At 34.8% G+C, this 19,645-nt stretch overlaps 1 protein-coding gene across 7 annotated transcripts in view; it reads left to right on the top strand.

The window, feature by feature from the left end:
- BMPR1B (bone morphogenetic protein receptor type 1B) overlaps positions 1-19,645 on the top strand; it is a 282,027-nt gene that overhangs the window by 179,260 nt on the left and 83,122 nt on the right. The window contains exon 1 of one of the 7 annotated variants that reach the window (XM_079154769.1): positions 1,768-2,642. The exons of 4 other annotated variants lie outside the window; for them this stretch is intronic. The gene's annotated coding sequence lies outside the window, so the exon portion shown is untranslated. 2 more of the 7 variants (XM_079154770.1, XM_079154773.1) reach the window with 2 other exon arrangements.

Genomic DNA, 19,645 nt, shown 5'->3' with positions numbered 1-19,645 from the left:
TATCAAGAGTTTTCTTAGAGTTTTGGAGACCTGATTATGCATTTAAAAGAATATCTACTTTATTATCAGCACCCACCAAACAATAAAGAAAAAATTAATAGGGGCACATATTGAATTTTTTCAAAGGAGTCTACGTTAGTTTTAAAACAAAATTGAGGCAGTAGAAACCTCTCCTTACACTTTTAGCCTAATCTTCATTTCTCCTCACCCAGCTGGAAATTGAGTTCAGAGATTCATTCTACATGCTGAAGCTCTGAACCTTTTTTTTTTTTTTTTAAATCCATCAAGCCAGTCAGTTTCTCAAAAGCCTTTAGTTACTTGTTTATTATATAGTCTCAACTCTGTAACCTGTATTCAGAGTCCTGCACAATCTGGTTCCACTCTGTCTAGCTTTCTCTCCAACCACTTACAAATAGGAGCTGTCTGTTCCAGTAAGGTTTTCTTCTCATGCTGTTGCACTAATGAAATATTTATTCTTACATCTTTCTCCTTCTCCACCTTCTGTGCTGCTGTATGTGTTCAACACATCTTTCAGCAGCCAGTTTTCTCTTTAGTCTTTGGCCTAGGCTAATTCATCCCCTACTCTGAATTTCCATGTGTGTTCCTTTTGGAGGCACTTCCTCTTAAAAGGTGTAGCTTTTTTCTTAATTGCATTCTGATTTTTTCCTGTGATATTTGATGTTTCTTGAGTGCATCTACTTCAGCTAGCACGTAGTTCAAAATCAGAAAAAGTCGTCGACATAGGTTGGTTTGAACTGAATTGGGGTTCTGCACGGAGAGTACGAGTCTCTCCTTATGCTTTGAACTATGTGTAGCTACTCGTAGTGAGGACATGGGAGTAGAGGGAGCTGTCCCACACTTCAGCCATTCACTCCTTGCACCAGCACTCAATGCTTGTTTCCAAACTGGCAGTGGAGCCATGTTGTGAATGTGGCTTTGAGCCAGATAGAGAAGATTTGAACAAATCCAGTTGCTTGATTTTTGTCTATTTTTTCCACTTATTACCCACCTCTCCTGGTTATCTCTACTTAATTGTACTCTTCCAAAATCTCCTATCCTAACAAACAGGGATACTCATAAATGACACTGAAATACAACCCCTTTTGCTTACTCCCAACTTCCATTTTCCCAATAAGTAGATTGCATGGCTTCTGTGAAATATGTGCCTTATTAAGTTCTGAATATTCAAAGATTTCCTAGGTGGTGAAAAATACTGTATTTCTGTTAAATTTTGTCTTATGAAAGTGTGAATTGAGAGAGTGTTGGTTTGATTGCAGTATTTGTCGAATCAGAAAAAACAATTGGGGGGCTCCCTAAGCTGGAGGGTGATTTGAATGGCCCCCTGTAGGGTAGTGCTGAGAGGTACAAGCTTAGGTGGAGGTGTGTGTTTGGGTGTCTCTTAAAAGTGAGAAGACAGTGGAGTTATTTTTTCCCCCAAGAAAATAATTCCAAAAGTATTAAATGTATCATCATGGTATCTTAGATATAATCATTGAAACTTTTCTGTTTCTATATTCATAAGTCCTGTATCAGGCAAGCTGATGAGGTTGAGTAATTACTTCTTTTGTTGTGTCTGTATTGTAGTTTCCACACATATGACAATTTAATTTTATTTCTTGTTCTTCTTTTATTGCAAGTTCTCAGAGTAAAAGAAGATTTTTTTTAAAGGCCTTTGGTATTGAAAATAATTACTTAACATTATGGGAAAATGAAACCTTCCAAAAATGCTCACAGTTTGCATTGAAACAGTTACAGTTATAATCTAAAAAGTTGGATGACTTATATTGGTTTTATTATAGATGAGTGATTAGATCCCCAACAGTCTTTTTTTTTTTTTTTCCTACACAGGTAACTTAAAACTGTAGTTACTTAGAAATAATTGATAAGTGAGTAGCATAACTGAAATATGTTAACTTGCAGTATTCATCAGTGACATCTTACAGCTGACCTTTTTTCATATCCTTGCATTTGATTCAAAGGTTTTGCTTCATTATTTAAATGTTGATGAGTAGCGTAAGAAAGCTGCTGAAACGTGACACTTTGACATGTTGCACTATTTGTCATTTCATCAAAGGGAAAAAGAAAGATTTCTCCTGGTCTTTCTACATTTCTCAGTTATAATTCTCTGCAGAGAGAGAGAGAGAAAAAAAAAAGACGAATAAAACCAACTCTTTTCTGACAGCAAAGTGTAAGCGTGGTCTGCTTTGGATTCCCTCCTAGTTGCCCAAGAGATTTGGTGGACTTGGGTGTTGCCAGTGCAGGGCGAGGCCCCCACGTGTGCTGGCCCTTGTGTGGGCAGCTGGGTCTGGCTCCTTTCTTAGGAAAACAATCTGGCTCGGGGGTCCTCACGGCCTTTTGTTGTCCTCCCCACGAGGTGATCAGTTGAAGTCTCGGTGGTGACAGAACCAGTTTGTAACAGGCTTGTCTTTCACGGTCCTGTCTCAAGCGTTCTGGCAGGCTTGCTGGAAGATCTGACAAGAGTGGCAGCAGAGGAGTCTCAGTCAGAGAAGGCCAGGCAAGGAACAGGAGGCGTAAGCAGGCAGGTCACAGTGACTGCTCTCCTCCTGCACTGGGTTGGCTCGAAGAACCAAACTGGCAGCCTCACATTTCCTTGCTCATTCTTCTGTCTGTGCATGCGAGGGGTAAGAAGATCAGTGCCACACAACAGTGCTGACAGGGAGCTGAGTTAGTGTCTGATTTTGTGGCTTTTGTCACAGAAGGGGAAATTCAGGGCAGAGGCTCCATGGCTAAAACTTTCCATCCCCTATCCTCCAACTGCTCTGTACTTTTTACTACTTTCTTCGCTAGGACAAAGCTTTCTAGGTAATCTACTAGAATGATTTGTAAAGGGATTTAAAGTTTCTGTTTTCTCTAATAAGGACCAGATATCCATCTTAGAGCTTTGAGAATGAAGTTAATTTTTAACAAACTGTGATAGTTTATGTGTGAAGTACTGAAGAGTAACAGTGCTAACAAACTTTGTTGTGATCATGATAATTTGAATACTGTTTGTTATAGTAATGCTAGCTAACTAACTTTTAAGTTCATTGCAATTTTTATATGAATGTATTGAGTCAATCTGTAATTTACAATGGCAGCAATGATGGCTTGTGAATTTGGGGAATGTTTATCAGCATAGAACAGGGGCCTGATTTGCAGTAATTTTGTCCAGAAAAATTATTTCTTTTATCAAGTTGAATAAAAGCAGTTTTTAAAAATTATTTTCAGTTTTTGAATAAGAGCAACTTCAAGAGTAGTTGAACTGTTTTCAGATTAGAAAGAGGGTAACTTAATGAATACGAAATGAATATGGCATTAGTGATTGCATTGAAAAAGTCATGATATTAGATAGAAATAAGAAAATAATACTTTTATAAAATTAAGCCAGATAAATAAAGGAATATGTATGAGAATGAAATGCATTTATAGTTCAACTTTTATGTATTTGTGAATGTGTTTCATAGAACTAATTTGGCTATACTTTTTATGCAAAAGTATGTATTATTAGTTGGCATGTACTTTTAATTGGCACAGGATTAATGTTTTCATAATCTGCAAGTATTTCTTTGAAACTATTAAAGTATGTTTTACGACTTGGCTTAGGGAAAAATGCTTTAAATTTCTGGTATAGATAATTGTGACTCAAAGGAATTTTGTACATTGATATGAAGGAATGATAGATAGATCATTTACCTCATTTGCTAGTTTAATTCTTCAAAACTTCTTATCTCCTACCTTCTAGAAGAGGGTTGAAGGATCTCAGAATTAAAATTAGATTCTTTTTAGGAAAGTTCCAGGAAGCTTAAAGCATGATATATGTGAGGTAAAATTCTTATTCCTCTCTTCTAGCTACTACTACTACTTTATTGCCTGAAGACAGTTTTGAATTTTCTTTTAGAATTTTCCTTGAAACTTGTGAGTTCCTTAATTCACTACTGAATTAATCCAATAAAAAGCTGAGGGGCCAGATGCTGCATACAGAACCTTTGATCATGTTTCTAGTCTTAGAATGTTCCCTAATATAATATTAGATAACATAATATCTTATTTTATTTTATTTTTTTTTAGTAATGAGGTTGAAGTCCAGAGACATTCCCTGCCTTCTTTGATTCATGTAGTCTTTTTAAAAAAACTCCCTGTCCAGGACTCGTGTGTGTGTGTGTGTGTGTGTGTGTGTGTGTGTGTGTGTGTGTTTTCCAGTGTATATTCCTATTTATCTTGTAGCCTGGTGGTTAAGACTAAAGGATGCCTGGGTTGAATCCTTGCTCTGCTGCTTATTAGATGTGTGAACTCATATTGATGTCTCAATTTTTTCTACTGTAAAATGACAATGATCATTACTTTACCATAGGATTCGTTTATTGTTAAATGAATAAATATACATAAACACTTAGAATAGTGTCTGGTGCATGTATAATATTACCTGAGAGTTTGCAGTTATAAATACAATTATTAATAATTACTTATGCCCAAATTAGGAGGCCTCCAAGTTGGAAATATACATTGAAACAAGATTGTGAACAATCTGCTTGTTCACCATATATATATATGTATATATATATATATATTTAGTTTTTTTTTTAGTTGCAGATGGACACAATACCTTTATGTTTATTTATTTTTACATGGTTCTAAGGATCGAACCCAGTGCCTCACACATGCTAGGCAAGCGCTCTACCACTGAGCTACAACCCCAGCCCTGATAGCTCACCTTAATAGGATTAGTAGGCTGAATCCCAATTGACATTTAAAACTGTCACCAATGAACTTTAATTTTTTTTTTTTTTGAGGAATTTCCCTATCAATAGGTTTTAGAAGTAAATTTTGTTACTTGTGATTTTTCCCTGATGAATACAGAATGTGCTGTAGAGACTTTGAATTGAACCAGCTGAGCAACTTTAACTACTAAAGTGCAATATTCACGGACAATTTGTAACATGCTTTACAGTCATTAATTCTGCAGCTACTTTGGGAGAATGATGATCACAAAAACAAAACAAAACAAGAAAAAGGTGAATAGGAAGCACAGGTAAATAAAGTGGCCATGACACTTAAGCAAATGACAAAGCCAAGATTATTCTTAGGACTTAAATCCTTGTTTAAAGTAAATGTGTTTCAAAATGACAATTAAAGATATTTGGAGACAGTGAGCTTTGGACAGATAGAAATATTTTGTTAATTAAATACATGGACACAAAACATTTTATGTGGGAGAAATCTGCACGATACTTCAGTTCTACCCCAAATGATGCAAAAGCGGCATATAGTCCTAAGTGGAAAGAACACTTTGTACTCGGGGTAGTAGCAAGGGTGGACTGTATATAAGGACACAAATAGCCTAAATCTCATCACTGCCTAAATCTTATCTTGAGTGTTTTATTTGAGCAGATACAGGCTTAGACAAAAAGAATCAATATTACATCTTTGTAGGGGTTTTGAATTTTATGTTTTTTGGTTTTTGGCACACTGTGATTGCTTCAAATATGCATTTTTAAAGCTAGAGATCCTTAAATGTGACATTGCCTTCCTGAAAATGAAAATATGATCTGAAATGGTGAAAACCTGTAGTGCTCATTTTTACTTGAAACCGATTATTTAAAAAATGGAGCTGTTTATACTACCCTGTCCCTTTGTTTTCAAGTCATGGTAGAGTCTCTGAGTCCTAATGAATGTGGTGCAATGTGTAAACAGCATTGAACTATTATTTTGGTTACTACCATTCTTAAGTTCTGCTAAAGGAATTTAGTAATGTTAGAAAAATGCTAGACTGATAGACCTAAAAAACAATACACTGTGTATTTTGTTCTAACACATTGGTGGATTCCATGTGCTCTTCTTGACAAGGATGGGCCTCATGTTCTGGCATTTAGAAAGGCATCTGAAATTCTCATTTGACTTCTTGATAAATGTACATGTGAAATTTTCTACAACCCCTCCCCCAAATAAAATTATGCTAATAGTTTATTATAGCAATAAGATTAATATAAAAGTTAGCCACCTTTTAACCTTTAGTTTAAAGTGATTCTACATTATTGAAGCTAGGTAACACCAAAAATGGTGAGTCAGGAAGTAGGAATCAACTCTCTTTGAATACAAAACAAATACAAACAAACAAATTCCAATGTCCATGACCTCTATAGTTTTATAGATTTTACGTCCTGTGCCTCCATTGCTAGGTAATATCCCACAGATATTACATATATATTACACATATCCCATGTGTAATATTTATATCTGCCCTAGTTAATGCTAATTCAAAATTGTTGTTATAAAATATTTCAAGAAAAATTAGGGCAAATAGGGAATTCAGTAACAGGAAGATAACATACATGGCTGTGAATGCAGAGTTTCAAAATTAGAATGGTAGTATTACTATAGGATATCAATTTTTGGTAATATTTTTCAGTGAAAAATGATCCTTGTTACCATATGGCAAAATATAGTGAAAATCTGAACTGTTAGACCAACACAGCTGTTAAATGCATAAATGTGGTGCTGTGTTTAAGATGTTTTCTACTGCCACTATTATGTGGCATTTCTAACAATTAATCTCAAGCTATTAATGGGCAGTAACTGCAAGTTGTGGTGAGCATCACAGATGTAAGAAATCTGATCTTTGTGGTAAGTTACCTAGGAGGAAAATGACTGAACTATAGCTTTCAACCTAAATTCAGTAGATTGGATAGTAGACATTCATAGAACTAGTGACTATAAAGTCAAATCATATTTGATTTAACCTTTTTGTGAGAAGTTATATTCTTAAAAACATGGTGAAAACTGTACATGGAAGTCTTATATACATGTAAATATCTGTGCATATATAATTTTAACCTTCAGATTACAAATTCAGGAAGGCTTTTGGAAGAATAACAGTATTAGAAACATCAGAGTAATATCAGTTTTTTTCCTCTGTGAACCAATTTAATCTGAAATGACATTCTATAAATCTTTATTGATTTTAGAACTAACATGAACAGATCTGTGGATGTTTTTTCTAACTTTTCAAGTGCGTATCTATTTTTATAATTCATATAAGAAATTGGGCAAATCCTGAAGTAAGAGAAAGTATTGATAACTATAGGAAAGTGCTCATAAGCAGCTAAATTTTCTGTCACTTTATTTCTTATGCTACAGGTTAGGTTCAGATAAACTCTTTTGGTCTTTACTATTATACTTTCTGTACATTTTTTTTTTTTAATCTGGAAAATAGGTGATTTTTTTTTTTTGAGTCGTCACATGCAGAATAACCTCACTCTTACTCTAGACCCTTCCACTTTTAACTCTGAAGAAGCTGTTGCTTTTGAGTGAGCTGATTTCTTTACTTGATACCATCTCCATTACACTCCTTTGATTATTAACTTCACATAAAATCACATTATTAGGTGGATATTTTGGTTATAGAAAGCAGAAGCTTTAGTAGAGAACAAAGTTGAATGGTGACCTGAAGAAAAACTAAAGGAAACTTGGGCATCCTGAGAAGGCCAAGAGCTGAGCTTCTACTTTGTGTATCTTTTTGAGATCTTTTCTGGGCATCCTCTCCCCACAACCCTCTCTCTTTTGTTTAATTGGTTCTTTTTAGTTATACATGACAGTAGACTCCATTTTGACTCCATAAAAGCATGGAATATATCTTGTTCTAATTCAGGCTTCTTGCTTGTGTTTCTGCTTCCTACTTTTCTCTCTGTCTGAAATTTCTTAATGGACACTCCTTGGATTTAAGATAAAATGCACATCTTTGTATGGCCTGCAGGGTTGGTATCAGCTGCCTCTGACTTGCTTTGCAGCTCATCTTACTTCTTATTGTGCATCAGTTAGATACATCTTTTATTGTTAAAAGAAAATCTAAAACTTTTTCTCACTCACACATTTCATATATACTGTTGCTAGTCTGGAAAGTTCTTTGCCTTTCTCCTTTGTTTAAATGTCATTGAGTTAAATTTTCCTTAACAGGTAAATTGAGATCCCCTTGATATAATCCCTTCCTCTAAATTGTATTTTTCTTTTGTAGTTCACATCACGATTTATCATTATATAGGTCTCTCTCCTGATAGAAGCTTACTCCTCCTCAGAAGAAGCTCTGTTCATTTTGTTTATAGCTGTCTCCTGAGTGCATAGCGCAGGTGTTCCATATAGAGGAGTCTATTTCCTGAATAGCCTCAGTATTTCTTACATGACCACAAATAGTGAAAAGTCCCTGGTGTTCTGAGACCTTTTCACTTAGGTCTCCAGAGTTCAGTTATAAATGTTTCATTTTTTGTTTGTTTTGGAAGTGCTGGGGATCAAACCCAGGGCATCACACAGGCAAACATTCTACCATTGAGCTATACACCCAGCTCTTTATATTTCTTTTTAATTCCTAAAATTTTTTAGTTAGGGTTACACTGAATTTCTGAGTCTGGCTTGAACTTGTGGTCTTCCTGGTTTAGTGTCCCAGTAACTGGGAGTGTAGACCTGTGCCACCATGCCTGGCTGTTTCACTGTCAAAATATTTTCAAATTTTGAGGAGAGAATTGGATTGGCTGCTGACCCTTAGAATAATCAAATATAACCCAGATGTGATATGTAGTTGTCCAATACCAGGAGGCCACCAGATGGTAATAACCATTGTGGGCATGTGCAGGTTTTCTGGAAGAAGTTTTGGGTTAGATTGGTGATCAGAAATGTTTAATATAGCTATTATTGTCATTTAGAACAGTATAAATACTTCTAGTACTCTCTTAATTATGATTAAACAGGATGCTGTTGGTTACTAATTAACTTATTTATTGGCTGTTTAAAAATTATTTTAAAAACTCCTCCATATTTCTCATTCAAGCTTAAGTATTTAGAAACAGTTACAACCAATTATGAAGGTAATATATTTCTACAGTTACTGTAGAAATTATTTTATTGGTAAATGAAGGACTATGTGATTAGTTTGCTCTCTTAAATGAAAAGAAAAGAAAAAGATGAAGTTTAAGCCCGATGCATTGGCACACACTTTATCCCTAGCTATCAGGAGGCTGAGGCAGGAGGATCACAGGTTTCAAGCCAGCCTGTGCAATTTAGTTAGACCCTGTCTCAAAATAAATAAAGCTGGGAATGTAGATCAGTCATAGAATGGAGTGCCCCTGGGTTCCATCTGCATAAAAAAAGATCAGGTTATCAAGATGGTGGCAGAAATAATATATGAAACAAGCAGAGTATTGATTGACTTGACAGGCTTTAGTTCTGTCAGATTTTTTTAATGTAATTTTCACTGCTTTATTAAAATAGTGGTTGCAAATGTTATGTCTCACAAAGAACATCATGCATTTGTCATTTATAGTCCCTGAAGAGGCCATGAATTTTAGGCTAGCCCTGTACATCATTTGTTTGATCAGATTCTGGAATGTAGTATCTGAAACTATGCTTCTGATCTCAAGTTTGCAGGAAAGTTAATGTGCATTTCTAATTCACTTTTTAAAAACTTCATGAGTACATGTTGCAAAATGACTTTGGTTTATGGTTTTCCTTGACCTACAGTACCCTGTGGTATGTAATGTCTCTATGTTCATCTTGGTATCTTCATGATTTTCATGGGAGTTTTACGTATGGGAAAAAGCAAATTAGAATACTTCTTCATTAGTTGTGGATCTTCAGTGATGTGGGAACTAAATGGTCATGAGAGGCATCAGCCAAATATGAGGAAGTTAAACAATTTTTTTCCAATTTCTGTTTACCTTAAAATATGAAAACAATATTTTTTTAAATCTGAAAATATAAAAACTTGCCAATTGTAGTTGAGTTTTAAGGATTATGTACTTTTTTATGGGGCTAAGTCTCAACTGAGTGTTCATCTTTGTTTTAGGATCATTGGACTCAAATTGAGTATTGTTTTTAAATTTCATTACAAAGCGACAGTCTTTTCATGTTCCTATTTTGGAGGAAAAATAGTTAATGTTGTAAGACTAACATGCTGTATTTGTCCATGAAATGTTAACTCATTTGAGTAAGAGACTTTGCAGCAGCTCCTCTGTGGAAGAATATTTGAGTAGCTCTCTGAATCTAACTTAGCCTCTGAAATCAGCTGAGGCTTTTGAGAACTATGCAGTGACCTGGAAAACAACCACAACAAAAAATGAGTTACATCATGATATGGTCACAGAAGAAGGGTGGATGCTACTTAATTGAAGTTGCTAAACAAATTGACTTTTAGCTTTGTATACTTTCTTATACATGTATATTATCCAGATCCATACACATGTTTCTTATATGTCTGTATATATTTTATAGGATTATTACAGTTTATTGAAATCAGACAATATCACTAAATATTTCCTACTTAATTTCCTATGCCAAGAGTGAAAACATGTTCAAATTGGAGCATGGTTATAAAGGGAAAGGAGCCTCATGCTAAATCATGTGATTTGACAGACACATGACATTCTTTGAATGGGGCATTTCTGGAGATTGTTTTTGGCTTTTATTTTATGCATCTATACAAAACAGTCTATTTTTGACTTAAGTATTTAATAGCTATTATGAATATTACTAATCCATACTATTAGTACTATTAGCCTTTTCAAGTGAAAAATAACAATTTTCTGTCTTTTTAAAAAATAGACTTAACGACAAACATCTTGCAAATTAGATTTTCATATATTTCATCTCTTTCTTATGCTCAATTTAATCTATCAAAGCCACACATTGTAGAAGACATCTGGTATTGAGCTTAAACAGCTGGGTTTCATTTGTAAAGGTTTTGAGCAAATTTTGGTGCATGCCAACAATAATACAGCAGTTGGCCAGTGTGTTTTCTTTGTGGCAGCTTTGTGCAGTGTGGCAGAAGAGCCTGAGTTCAGGATCAGGTGATTTTCTGCTTCTTTCTGGCCTGCCTGGTAGAATTGAGGATTTTATCAGATGTTCCAGGCACTGACTGAGGGCTTATTGCAATAGTTGTTGAGTAGGATTAACTGGTGTGTGATACGCAGTCAGTGTTCATCAGTTTAAGAAATGGAGTCTGCAGTTCTCACAGAATGGTTCAATATTTCCGACATCAGAATCACTGTAGGTCATTTTTAAGATATGAATCCCAGTACCCCATCCCTAATCTGCTAAACCAAATATTTGAAAGCTTCAACACAATAAGCTTTTGTAAGGGATTTCATACATATTGGATCCAAGTTAATAAATTCTAGTACATTATTTATAAACAGAACCTCTAAACCCTCTCCCACTTTTCTGACCAATAGAAGAAGCTATTTTATTAATTGATACTAATAATTAATTATAGATTACATAACTAATGTAATTATATATGCAATTGTATATAATATGTAATTACATATACTTGATTAAGAGAATTGTTGGATTTTTTTCAAAAGTAATTGTTAGAGCTTTTTCCAAAAGTAACATGCTTTTATAAAATATTACAGCTGCATGACTTGTTATTTAACAAAATAATTATTCTTGTACTATTAATATGTTGTCCCCCATAAAGAAGAAGGAATGAAATAAGTCTGAATTTATTTATAACAATCCAAGTATGATCTGAAAGATTTCTGGGAGAGCAAACTGAAATGGGAATCACAAGTTTCCTGTATTTTTCAGATACACTTAAGTAAATAATTTCTGTTTTCAAATAGTCATTAAACACTTTTTTGACTACTGGAACTCCTTTCAGAATTTAGCTCTGTGAACTACCCTCAGGAAGCACCATGTTGTTGCTTGGTTGCTACTGAACCTGTACCTACCCCCAATTATTTTAAATATATTATTTCCAATGAAAAAAATATTTTTGTGGCTGTCTAGTAGTTTTGGGGACTGTTCTGGAAGGAAACCAAGTCATAACTCTTTTTCTGCTTCTGCTGGAAAAGTTCTATGCCAGAATTCTTACTACCTTAGTTTAGTATTGCTTTGCTGGTTCTGAGTCCAGACTTAAGTTTTCCAGACAAACACTTTTGAATTCCAGTGCAATATGGGAGCATACCTAAGGAATCTGTATTGATGTGAGGTTTGTCTTTTTAGAAGTTAATAGGTAGTGACTGTTGTTAAAATGTCACTAACTGGAAATGTTTCCCCCACTATTTTTTTTAACCTTATCTTACTTTGAAAATTAGCATTCAAGACAGTCATTTGTTGAGACCTTCTGTGTTCCTGCAGTAACTTGATTTAAAATAAAAATGAACATACACACACTTGCATGTGCACACGCACAACTTGATGTACATGGACAATATCCCAGAATCATAAAATTAAAGAAGGGTAAGAGAAGGGGCAATCTAAGTACTTGGGATTGTCTCTTTGTGTGATCCATGTCATGCATGGGTTACATCTGCAGCTTTTTAAAGTTGCTGGAGGAAGCTCAGTAATGCAGCTGTCTCTAATGTACTGTGAACCTTGAAAAGGAATTTCCTTTCAAGTAAGAAAGGAAGTAGTTTGTGTGTGGGATGATGGAGCTGAAGGTTTCCTTTAACAGAAAATAAAGTGCTGTGTGTACATAATCATCTACACCATCTAAAACAAACCTAGTAGAAATATATATTGAAGGAACCTACATTTACATTTGAAAAAGACTTAATTGATTTTAATGATCTATTTCTGTTTGCCCATTTTTGCAAGGGAGGAAAATGAGGTGAGAAGTTGTTAGGTGGCTTGTCTGGCGTCTCACTGTTAAGTAGAACAGAATTTGGAATCCCAGAGTTTTAGATCTGGTTCTTCAGGAATTGCATCTTTGATTGTAGGATTACTACGTTGGCTAAATGTGCAGAAAGGTGAAGCAAGGTCTTTGCAACATGAACATTTTATATAAGAGACATTACAAAAAGACACTACTACTGCCACCAGTAAGAGTAAATTTCAGCTTATGAATATAACACAACTGATATCTTCTGTTTTGATTGTGTACTTTATTCCAGTATGTTCTGGTTTATTAAAAAGTATTCAGTCACATTTAGGCTGTCATAATTTAGTACTCTCAGGAATGCGACTTGTACACAGTTTGTTCTGAGCCAGAATACCTCAGTATGAGAAATGAGGAGGAGACAAAGTTGAGGAATATGTTTGTGCTCTAGGAAATAAATTTGCATCCCACACTGAAGAATAGAGCATTCTTTCCTTTTTCCCTATTGTAAAATATTAATCTAAAGAGCTTACTTGCAAAATATCATGAGTTGTTCTGACATGCAAAGAAGAAATGTGATCTGCAGCTTTACACCTTGAGAGTGAATGCTAACACCTCTACAGATTTATTTCCTAATGCCAAAATTACATGGCCATTGTTCCTTTTCATTGTAGAATATCATTTGTACTGGGATCCTCTAGATTTACACATTGGATTTTATGGCTTTGGGCAGTTGTTATGCTAAAACCTAACACCAGTTATGTTAGTTATGTTTTTGAATAACTGGTGAACTGTTTTCAGTAAGTAAAATTACTGTAGTGTTTATCGCAAGTTTTCTATCTCTCCATTGATTATTTCTTCATTTACTATGAAACTAGACTTTGGTGTTACAAGCTGAATGAGAATGCATGGTCTTTTGTTCTGTGGCTTTGATTTGATTCTTGTGTCTGATATTTAAGAGGGTTTAAAGATGTGCTGAGGATATCATATTATCTATTTGTATTTACAAGATACATGGGCAAAAATTATCCCCCAGAAGTTCTATAATGTTTTACTTCTTGGTCTAGATTATTGTATTATTCCTGTACTTTTTAATGAATTATTAACTTATTATCTACAAAATAATCAAAAGGATCTGGGGAAAAATAGAAAGCAACATTCTTACAGTTACATTAACTATTAACAGCTTAATAGACAATAACACATATTTCATTTGGATTTTATGATTTACAAATTCAAGGGTACAAATGCCAACTTTCTTTTTGTCATTTAATATAAGAATGATTTGCATTTGTAGATGTTAATCACAGAGCAAGGTAAGGATATTTGCCCTCCTAGATATAATAACTTATTATGGTTTTGCAGTTTTATAGCTGTACTAATTAATATAATGTGATTATGGCCTCGGGTAAACTGTTGTGTAGGTGTTTTATTATCTTCACTGTACAAAATTGGAAACGGGTTTAGAGTTGAATAACAGGTTCAAGGTCACAAAGTTAACATGTAAGTAGTGTCTGGATTAAAGTAAAGATGCTGTGTACCTACCATACTAAAAAAATATCTCTCAGCACAATATTCATAAGATGGAACATTCAAAAAAGATGAAGAAAAATACAAAACATAAAACCTTTTAGAATTTGATATCAGTAAACTCAATCATTCAACAGGCCAAAATGTTGGAAAGCATGCCTCAGGACATACAACTGATAAATGTTGTCAATTGTATATTAAGACTGTCTTAAAAAATGATTTTAAAAGTTAAAAAGAAAACCCAAAATGATAGGATACATGAAGGGGCAATTTATATATATAGAAAAAGAAGCTAAATAAGTAGAAAATTTCAAGTTAAAATAATAAGAATCTAAGTGTACCAAGGTTTGGCAAGTATATGGAGAAATGGGAACCCCTAACCACTGTTATTTGGAAGATAAATTGTTTTAACTGGTTTTAAGAGTGATTTATCATTTATAGATATCAATAGGATTGGTATAGAAATATTTATAGACTTAGCAATGGTTTCTTGGATGTAACCTACGAAGCATAATCAGTAATAAAAAATTATGGAATTAATCAATTAAAAAGTAACTTGTGTGCTTCAGAGTACATCACTAAGAATATGAGAACATATATTTGCAAATTGCATATATTAAAATGGGATTTAAGCCACATTATATAGGGAACTCTTACAAATCAGTAATGAAAAATAGCCCAATTTAAAAATGGGTAAGAATCTGAGCAGACATTTCTCCAAAGAATATATAAAAATTACCAATAAATAAACAGATTCTTAACATTATTATTTATCAGGACATTCCAGTCAAAACCACAATAAGATACCACTTCACTCCCATTGGGATGACTGTAAACAACAAGACAGATAATAAGTGTTGGTGTGGATGTGCAGAAATTGAAACTCTCTTACACTTTTTTGGGAATGTAAAATGGTGCAACCACTTTGCTAAATAGTCTGGAAGTTCTTTAAAATGTTAAACACAAAGTTATCTTATGACCCAGAAGTTTGATTCGAATGCATACAGCCAAGAGAAGTGACAATATATGTCTATCCAAAAGCTTTCACACAAATGTTCATAGTAGCCTTATTCATAAAAACCAAAAAGTGAAAACCTAAATGTCCATTGACTCATGAATGGATAAACTAAAATTGTGTGTGTATATATACATATAAATATTTGTTAATAAAATAGAATGAAGTACTGCTATTTGTTACCACATGGATAACTTGAAAACATGCTAAGTAAAAGAAGCAAGATGTAAATGATGATGATGTTTTATTCTGTTTATTTGGAAGGTTCAGAATAGGCAGATCTCAGCTTGGGGCTGAGAACTGGTATCAGACGTGACTGCTATTGGGTCTGAAGTTTGTATTAGGGAGCTTCAAAAATTAGATTTCTGATGATTACACATCTCTGTGTATACATAAAAAAGGATTAACTTATACATGTTAAATGGGTGAATTTTATGGTATGTGAGATTTATATCCATTAAAGATCTTAAAAATATTCATATGATTGATAAATAGCAAATTTATAATAGTGAGGAGTAAGGGAGAAGAGGAACTGGTCTTCTTTGGCTTCATTTCATCACATTTTACCTCTTAGGAAAAAAAATGTTCAAGATTTTATATAAGTGAGTTGTGAGAATTCAAGATTCTCTATTATTTTTTTAATTTGTAGAACTTTATGTAATAGAAAATAATCAGACATCAAATCAAATGCATACCTATCCCCTTTCAGCTAGAAAACATTGTTTCTCCTTTTCCCTATCAGACCTTGTTCTAGAAAATATTCTCTACAATAATGATATTAAATTAGAACTCCTAATGTTGTTTGTTAATGAATGATGTTTGCTGTTTATAATATCGCTTATAGTATTTTATCTCTAAAGTCAGAATTTTATTATTTGGATTATAAGAAAAATTCTTTGTGATTAAGAGTTACCATTAGCCCTGGTTCAAATCAGATCATTTTTTCATTGCTAAAAACTTAGCAGAATTGGCAACCTGCAATCCTGCTTGCTCAGTTAAAGAGAAATTTTATCTTCTTAGGAGCTACTATTCATAATTCTGAGTCTGACCTTGTGGGAAACTGTTAATTTACCTCTGAACCTTTGTCACAGACTTTCCCCTCACAGATGAAAGGATTCTCTGGAGGACAGAGGCCAGGAAGGCTCATTCCCAAAGCAGAGGTGCTCATTACTTTCTTTCTTGTTAATATAGTCAAAATACCTTTCCTGTCATGGGGAGAGTGAGTGGTTGGTAACTTGCCCACACTGACAAGCCCTTCTCTGACAGACAGAGCTCATAGTCATAACAAAAACATATTTTCCTAGAATGTTGTTTCATACTTTTACCACTCAAGGCCATGGCCACCAGAAATCGACCTTGAGGCCTTGAGGTTTGCATGTCAGAGTATTAATACCAGACAAGAAAGCTGACTCAGGGTGGGTAGAAATACAGTTGAGGCAGCATTCAAATACAGTTACCTTGTAAAGTACAGGTTAAATTTTCTTTCCTCTAACATAGAACCTATAAAAGTAAGAACACAATTAAAATAGTTAAGCAAAATCAAAGAACTAAAAATGGTGTAGAGCCAGAAATGTGTGTGGGAGTGTGGAAATGGGTCATAAAAGCTGGATGGTGACCAGATCTTTCTTTCCAAATCATGGCCCCTGCATCAGCATTACATGGGAACCTGCTGGAAAAACAAATTCTTGGGTCCCAACCTAGATCTACTGAATCAAAAACCTCAGATGAGCCCAGAAATCTGTTTGGACAAGCCCTCCAGGTGATTCCTATTTGCTGTAGAGTTTGAGAAGCACTAGACCAAGTTATGTAGGTAAAGAAGTTTGAACTTTATCACACAGGCAACCAGGAACCATTTATGAGCATTATAAATGTTATGGAAGGATTAATAAGTGATTTTAAAATGTTTTAGGTATTAGTCTTCCTTATTTTTCTAGTGAAGGAATTTTAGGTAAGTTAAAAAACAATGCCACAATATCTAGTGATCTGATTTAACTTACACATTTATTTTGGTTTGTAGTTTCTCTTAATTAATAGAGTTATTTAATGATTTAATTAAAACTTTTGGAAGTTTCAAAGTTAGGTGATTTTTATTTACAACAAGTCATTACTTCCCTTTGTATTTAATTTTGTTCCTTAAAACATTTTACAGATTTAAAAGGATCTCGGTGTACTTTTAAACCCTGATGATATTATGCAAATGATTTTAGAAAATGGCTAAGGGCATTCCTTAGGTCATTTTCCTGTGTAATGTCTCCCAACTATGTTTTGCATTTTAAATGTTTTCATTTTTTCTGTAATCTCGTTATGTATCAGTAACACATGATGTGTTGGCATCTTCTGGAATAACACATTTTTTTCCAAGTGAAAAGGACTAGACTCCAAAAGTCTAGTTGGCCAAGATGTTTACCCCACAAAACCTATATTGCTTCTAAAACTAATGTGTTACATTTCCCATCAGGATGAAATTAAGAAGACACTCAAAGACGTTTTCTGGTCTTTGCCCTGAACGAACAGCATTGACTACATATGTAATTTAGTTCTATAGATAATATATATACCATGCTGGAAAAAACCTTTTTATCTTCTTTAAAAAAAATATTTATTTATTTATTTGAGATGGAGCCTCCCCTGTGTTGCTTAGATTCAAGTGCTCCTCCCACCTCAGTCTCCTGAGTCACATGCCTCCACACCCTGTGGAATAAGATTTTTTAGCAGTAAATCTGAGATGGGGGTGACTGCACGAAATCTGATTATATTATTTCTCTCCTTAAGAGTCATTTTGGTCATAGTTGAAACAATTTTATTTTACTTTTGTATGACCTTATTTTTCTGTTTCAATAAAAAGTGGGTATTAAAATGCAGTGGGCATTTTTGAACTTCTTTCTACCTAATTCTGTAAGACATCCTAAAGCATATTTAGATCTGGTCCAGGAGTTAACTAGGAAAAGACAATAAGTAGCCTTTTGGATAGACGTGGGAAGGCTTACATTTTAATTTTTTTTCTGTTATTACATACTTATATGACATTGGACATCATCATTAACATCTCTTTTCTGTCTGATGGATGTACTGAGACTCCCTTCATAATACCTCTAGTATGGATGACCTAGATAGCATCTTTCAATTAGAATTTTTTTCTTCTGTATTTCACATCTCCAATCTTGTACTCCAGCATCCTGAGGTGACATTCCCAAATCCACTGCCTTCGTGTATGTAAGTTGTCTTTGGCTCTGCTTTCCGGGGAAGTCTTGGAAATATATCTCCAGTCTGACCGCTTCTCCCCACCCCTCTCCACCATCGCCACCACCCCTGTCCACGCCACCATCAGGGCTTTCCTTAATTGTTGCCATCGTCTTCTGACTGGCTCTCGGCTTCTGTTTTTGCTCTCCCTCATCTATTCTTAGTACAGCAATCAGAGGAAAAGTTTCCACCAAGGCTGGCTTGGCTCTGTTTCCCATTTCTCCTCTGATTTCACCTCCTACTGTGGTCCCTCTTGCTGAAAAATCTGTCCCTTGCTGCTCTGTGAGAACACCAGGTGTGCTTCCTCCTCCACGCTCTTGGTTGAAATCGCTCTTTCTAGAGCACTCTTCTGCTTTTTATCTTTCCTTCACCATCATCTTCAGTACTCCCTTCTCAAAGATGACTTTACAGTGGGGAAATTCTGACCATCCTCTATAAAATCACAACTACTCCTAGTAAGTCCTGTTTTCTCCATCCCTACTTTATTTCTCACCATAGCACTTGGGGTAATTTATATATTTTCTTCTTATTTTGTTGATTGTCTCATTTTCTCCCATGACAGTGAGCTCCGCGAGAGCATGGAATTCATTGTGTCTACTTCTTTCCACTGCCATGTCCTTGGGCCTGACACAGACCCTGGGACCTAAAAGGTGCCCGTAAATGCTTGCTCAGTAAATGAATGAAGGCATAGTTAGGAAATATAATTCTGGGCTGTAGGGTAAAGATGGTTGAAGGAAGGTAGGGATAGAGAACAGAGATCAAAAGGCTTTTGCTGTGGATCAGATAAGAACTGTTGAGGGCCTTATTTAGTATGTTTTAACAGGATCAAAGAAGATGATGGATTACAGGGAACTATAGAAGACTGAAATGATTGTGCTGTAGATGGTATAGATATAATGGATATGAGACAGGGCAGTATCCAGGAACACCTGAAGGTTTTGGCATTGATAGCTTGGTGGATGGTGGTTGTGTTTATCAGAGGGAATACTGAAGAAAGCAGATATAGAAAGGAAAGAAATAGGGTGAAGAAGCTTCAGGAAGGAGGGAAAATGACCACAGATTCATATATGTTTAGTTTGATGCATCAGCAAGACTTCTCAGCATCAAATGACAGCAGGGCAGTTGTCAGCTATGTGTAGACCTGGAGCTCAGGAAAGGTATGGTAGGACTGACTGTCCCCAGTAGGAAGTGGTGCCTGGAGGTAGCAGGCGGCCCCCAAAAACCAAATGGGAATTCACATGTTGCTCTTTGTGTTCTGTACCGCATGGGGGTTCTTA

This window comes from Sciurus vulgaris, assembly GCF_902686455.1.
Source record: "Sciurus vulgaris genome assembly, chromosome: 9".
Taxonomy (NCBI): domain Eukaryota; kingdom Metazoa; phylum Chordata; class Mammalia; order Rodentia; family Sciuridae; genus Sciurus; species Sciurus vulgaris.
The sequence above is the reverse complement of the archived record's forward strand: the minus strand, read 5'-3'. Positions and strand labels throughout refer to the sequence as shown.